Below are 6,000 nucleotides of genomic sequence, written 5' to 3'. Positions count from 1 at the left end.
TTATTTTCATGCAGGATTTCTCTGTTCCTGATTAGAAAAAGTTTGTGTAGGTTACAGCATTGAACATGAGAACAAAAACATCTGTTGCAGAAGAGAAAGAACTGGAAGTGAGTCTGTGTGAACCTAGCTGAAGATCTAGCTGTAGTTGCAGCCTGCTAGTAAATGGTTCTCTTGATGCAGAGATCATTTAGTTTTAGGAACATGGCATCCTCTCATGCTGCTAACCAGCACACTGCACTTGGGACATTTTCTTCCTTTTTCAGTTTGAAATAGTTCACTGCTGTATTCAAGTACGGTTCTTATTTGTTCTCTTATCATCAGATAAATAATAGGAATTGTTACCACATTCTGGTCGTTAAGAAATTGTTATGCAAGATGACTCCTACCAATGCACTGAATTGTGTACCTCCTTAATGGTTCATTTCAGTGTACCATCATGATCTGCACATTTTCATTGTTTTGAAAGACTTCTAGCCATTTTCACCAGTTCAGGATGGACTTTTTAAATATTTGAACATTGAACTACTCGCCTCCTCTACCTGCCACCCCACACTGATAGACAGGCTCGGTGGGCTAACTGAATCTTCAAACAAGATCTCCATTGTATCATCACTTATCACCAGGATGACGGGGCTTATCCTCTCCCTTTTTTTGAATTTGTCTACAATTATTCCAATCGCATATTGAGTCACTCAGCCCACTTATCTGTCAATTACGGATTTCATCCCTAATTCCATCTATTTTATTTAAGGTCTGCCAGTTTCCTGAAGCCACTAGCCTCATCCAGCCTCTACCTCACATCCAGTAAGAACTGGAGGGGCATCTTAAATGCCAGCAAAAAGACCTATGCTGTCAGGAACTACTCAAGTTTCATGCTGTTGCTTTCAAGCTGTTTACCCAAGTCTGTGAAAAGGCAGCTGGTCTTCTGTGTCTTGCTGTTAAAACTTCATCAATGACCATTTTCTGAGATCATCTAACTTCCAATTCTGGTTCAAGAGCATGAAGAATTTTACATGTGAAAAAATGCATGACTCCAGACTGGTCTGAGGAAAAGTCATGGACCTGGTTAAATGGGAGAGTTATGAGCCAATGCTGATTTAGGAAACTCACCAACTATATCCACAGGCTTGGTCTGCACAGGAAATTTCAGCAGGCCTACACTGAGAAGGCTGAGGCAAACAGCACTCTTCCAAGCAGAATAGCCATATCATGAAAATTAACCGCACCCCTCTCCCTGATTGTTATAGTACCTAAGCCATTGCATATTAACTATATTAGAGCTCTGCAAAAGACAAGTGGAGTCTGCTCAATGTGACATCTACTTGAACAGCTCTCCATCAACTTGCTTGATTATGGCATTTTCCTCAGTAAGGTTCTTGTCTCTGACATACCTGAGATTATGTTAATTTAAGCATGTACATATCATCCTTGTTGAATCAGCCCTTTAAAAACTCCTAGCTGAGATGTAAAGCTGAGGAGACATGCGTTACGCTCAGCTGTTGTCCTGTGGGTGTTTCCTGCCTGGATATTGTGGAGCACGTTCAATTTCCATTGACTTTACTGCAAGTTAAGAATACCCAGCAGGGAGTTCTCATACCCTTGTGGTCCTTATTGTCAATTTAGCCATAATGCTCATCTGATTTTCAGCTGTTTCATAGCTGTGCTTCCAAGCTCCTGAGTGACTGGAATAAAGCTAGTTGGGAATTTCCAGGTATACTTTTTCTGTTGGGAAATGTTGATTCCTCAGAACCAGGTTGGAAACAAGCAGTCTCTTTTTTTAGTCTCACCTGTTGAAACTGTTCCATTTTATATACAGTTATTTATTGAAAAAGGGGTTTGGACATGAGTCACTCTCAAGCTAGGTGAATACCTTGATCACCAGAGTGGTAGCAGTGGTTTGGGTGGGAGGTGTGGGGTTAGGTTCTTTTTCTCTCGTTTTTTTATGAAAAATTCCAAAAAATATCTAGTTTGTCTCCATATGAAACAGGAACTTGTATTAAATAGGACTGTGCGAAGCTGATTCAGTTTGGGAAGAGATTCAGCCTGATTTGGTGGCCAATCTAAATCAAATCAGGGGACCAATAAAAAGGTCCAAATTTATTCAAAGCTCTCCGAATCTTTGGAAAGGTTCAGAGAGCTTTGATGATTTGGGCAATCCCCACCTGCTACAGCAGGGAGCTGAAGCTGGACTCAGAGCTGATAAATATGGGTGGGGGAGAGGACCATGGGGGACCCCTGCCAGGCCCCATCCCCTGCCTGCTCCCCCCTCCCTTGTCCACTTCCTCAGCCCCAACCCATGGCTCCCAGCTCTTTAAAAAAAAGCCCTGACTCACTGGGTGCTGTCAGGCAGGGGGTGATCCCTGCTGTCCCCCCACTGCCCCACACTGTGTGGGGGACTCTGCACAAGCCCCCCTCCCACTCCCCCAGCTCCTCCCATAGCTGCCCCATCTGCCCCTTTAAGAAAAAGAAAACCGGGTCTCACCAGCTCCTGCAGCAGCCTTGGGGCTTTGGGGGGCTCATGGAAGAGCCCCCCACATGGCATGAGGCAGTGGGGATCACCCTCCACACTGGGCAGAAGCCGGTGAGTTTGGGCTTTTGGGTTTTGTTTTGTTTTTTCCTTAAAGGGCTGGAGCTGGGGCAGGCAGGGCAGCTGTGTGTGTGGGGAGCTGGGACAGTGGTGGGGGGTTGGGGACTCGTGCAGAGTCTGCCCCATACAGCGTGGGGCAGTGGGGATCACCCTTTGCCAGGCAGGGGCCAGTAAGTGCAGGCTTTTTTTTCCAAAGAGCCAGGAGCTGGTGCAGGTGGGGCAGCCATTGCTGAGCTGGGAGAGTGGGTGGGGGATGGGCCTGGGTGATTCAGCAGGAGCCGAATCTCCAAATCAAATTAATCTGAATTGATTCGGGACAGTGATTCAAATCACCGAATCAAAAAACTGCCCCCCGAATTGACCGAATCCAGAGCGAATACTAGCCACTTTGCACAGGCTTAGTATTAAACCTTGAAGAGTTTTGTGATATTTCTGCACAGCTCTGCTTATGAACACACATCCTATTTTCAGATGTGACTTACTGTTAGAAAGCAATCTACCCTTGGCAGCAGCACCTGGTATCAGTGGCATCAGCTGCAAGGGTTAAGCTAACTGCCTGCAGAATAGACTGGGCTTAGTATATAAATTCAGGCCCTCCGCTTAGGCCTTTGCTGCTCAATGTCTCACACCCTGCAGCAGCTCCCAGCTTTGCTCCAATCCTTGATCCTGCCTTACCTCTACCTTGGACTCTAGTACCTTATTCCTGCTTACCCTGTCATGTGTTCTGAGCTCTCTGACCTAGACTACAGACTTGGATATCACTACAGGCTAGGAACATAATTTGGACTCCCTGGTTCTGATCTCTTTTGTTCAGTCTCAGCCCCTGATCTGCATTCCTCACAGATACAGGTACTAATTTAATGCCATGCTACTCAAGACTGCTTATGCCCTAGTCCCTGGACTTAGGCTCATAATGGGTGTATGGACAGGAGAAGATGGGATTTAGTTTGTACTAAGCTCTTGTTCTACCTTTCTGTTCTACAGTGTAATCCACTGGTCAATAGTTAATGTACACAAATATTTAGTTGGGCATATCTGTATTGTGTACTGCTTTGTTAGTCTTCCATGTGCCATGCCAAACTTGCATCCCACCAGAACAAATCTATCTATAACTGTATGTCCTCTGCTGGAACAAATGTCACCTCTCTGCCCTAATCCTTGCACAAATCCAGGATCAGTCCATTTGCTATTGTCTCCAGGAGTCTTGCAACACCAACGCACTACAGCTGGTATAGCTGCACTTCAGCCCTGTATCATACTTTATGTATGCACTGACGTTCTGGATCTATGGAGATATGAATATTTACAAGGCTATCACCAAAGGTTTAGCAAAGTGGCAAATGAGCTGCCTTGGAATGCAGACACAAAAGAAAGGATTTGAAATCTACAGGCAAGGTAACCAGAAACAAAAATTTGGTTACCTGCCAGGCCCCAGGGTTCAAGCCACCTTATGCCATGTTATGGGGAGGTGAGTAAGGCTTTGTTATGGAAGAAGCTGCTGTTTCTGCAGGCGGCAATAAGACCGTTGAGGGCAACTGGGACTCTGAGACCTGCATGGATTCTGTTGAAGATGTGCCTGATGGTCAGGACCAGTTCAGGCACATCTTCAGGCACAGGACCAGTATATCTGAGAGCCTAAATTAAGATAGGAATGCAAGACAAAGGTACTTGTTTATATGTCTGTCCTGTTAGCCTGGATAAGTATCTTTCTTTTGACTCACTAGATCCACTTATTATATTGTTTGTACTATGTACTGTGGCATGCACTTAGGTCTTTGGGGTTTTTTTCCTGGTACACCCTGGGCACAATATCTGGAGAAGATGCAGACCTGTCAGAGTTCTACTCCTGCCACCGTACACTCAAAATGGCAATTGCATTAGTGATGGAGGGAAATCTGTTCCAACTCAGTTTTGAAAGTCCTGTCCACACAACTGAGCTGTCACCTACTTTCAGACTACCTCTCACTCTGGCCCATCTCCCTTTTTCAGCCTCCTGTCAGTAAACCACTGGGCTGTCCTCATATTCAGTATGAAGATCATGCTGGGGCCAAATGGAAAACAACATACCTGGATGGGAATGGAACAGTTCAGTTTATTTCAACCACCCATCCACATTTCACCATTTCTCTTCCTCAGTTTCCCCTGCCCCACTCCTGTTGTGGCAGCTGTATCTTGGCTTCCCGTGTGTTCAAAATGGCAAAACCTGCCCTGCTATCAAGATTAAATTAAGAAAAAGACCCTTAGAATCAAAATGTTCATTAAGTACAGTGCAAGCTAAAAGTGTTGTTAATTATCATGTCTCCATGGCATATGGATCAATGAGGGTGCAGGTTTCAAAGCATATTGCAAGGTACTCTTTAAAAAAAAAAAAAAAAAAAAAATTATGCCTAGAAAATATCTTACAAAAGGCTATGATTTTTTTCTAGGACAAAACTTGTCATTTCAGCAGTAAATACATTCTCTTTAAAAAAAATAAGTGAAAACAAAGAGCTGGAGATCATAAGTCCCATATAAGGAAAGAGGCAGCATATTTTTAACATGTAAGGCTCTGGACAGTCATAGCAAAACTCACTGCAAACTTTGTGTGCATTTCCAGAGACTAATATCACATTAAATGTACAGAAAGCATGGGGTGAGGCTCTAGTAATACAAGGCTGATCTCCTTTGTTGCTCATTCTGAAATATTTAGTCATGTCCCTGTGGGACCACTCTGAATAGCATCAACTTACATCTTCCTAAAAGGGTACATCCTCCAGCACAATGACTATGCAATTTAGAAACACCAATTCATTCAAGGCTGTAACAAAACTCCCAAGGATTGGTAGGCCTTATAAGTAGTCCAGTGCCACCTGAATAGCACCACACAGCTCCACATACCATGCCTACAGGCTCTGCTACATTTTCAAATTAAAGCTGGATAGAAACCAGCTATCAAGTTGTTCTACGCTTTCAAGTGCTAACTTTATAGCTGGTTGGCTCTTTATAGCTGGATAGTCATTTTATTGTGTGATAATTACTTTGTGTGTGTGGCTTGTCTAAACTTATTGTGTGATTGACTAGTTAATTGTGTAATATATGTAACACGTAGCAGGTGCCTTAAAGCTGACTGGCTGGTTAGTTACTGATAGTGGTAGGTGAGGGGTAGTGAATTTCTGGAGGACAATAACCACACACTTTTAACATAGGTCTCACATTGACATGCTACAGCTCTGGAGTCAGGTCTGCATAGCTCTCCAGAAAAATGCCCTCTCTCACTTTGTTTTTGCAGCCACTATTGCATTTCCCATGTCTGGAGTGCAGTCATCTTCCATCAGCAGGTGCTTGTTTCCTAAGCTCTAGACTTGAGGCTGCACTGAGACAGGTGAGGTCTTTGCAATATTGCCAAAAACCCCTGCAGAGCTGCTTGGTACCTT

At 44.0% G+C, this 6,000-nt stretch overlaps 1 protein-coding gene across 1 annotated transcript in view; it reads left to right on the top strand.

Annotated features, from left to right (window-relative positions):
• The first annotated feature begins 5,553 nt into the window (after window positions 1–5,553).
• Window positions 5,554–6,000, top strand: part of CARD19 (caspase recruitment domain family member 19) — an 82,031-nt gene continuing 81,584 nt past the window's right edge. The window contains exon 1 of the mRNA XM_090022109.1: window positions 5,554–5,948. The gene's annotated coding sequence lies outside the window, so the exon portion shown is untranslated. The remainder of the gene's footprint in view (window positions 5,949–6,000) is intronic.

This window comes from Crocodylus siamensis, chromosome 11 (assembly GCF_052110815.1).
Source record: "Crocodylus siamensis isolate JL-2025a chromosome 11, ASM5211081v1, whole genome shotgun sequence".
Lineage (NCBI taxonomy): Eukaryota > Metazoa > Chordata > Crocodylia > Crocodylidae > Crocodylus > Crocodylus siamensis.
This window is presented reverse-complemented; position numbering and strand designations above follow the sequence as displayed.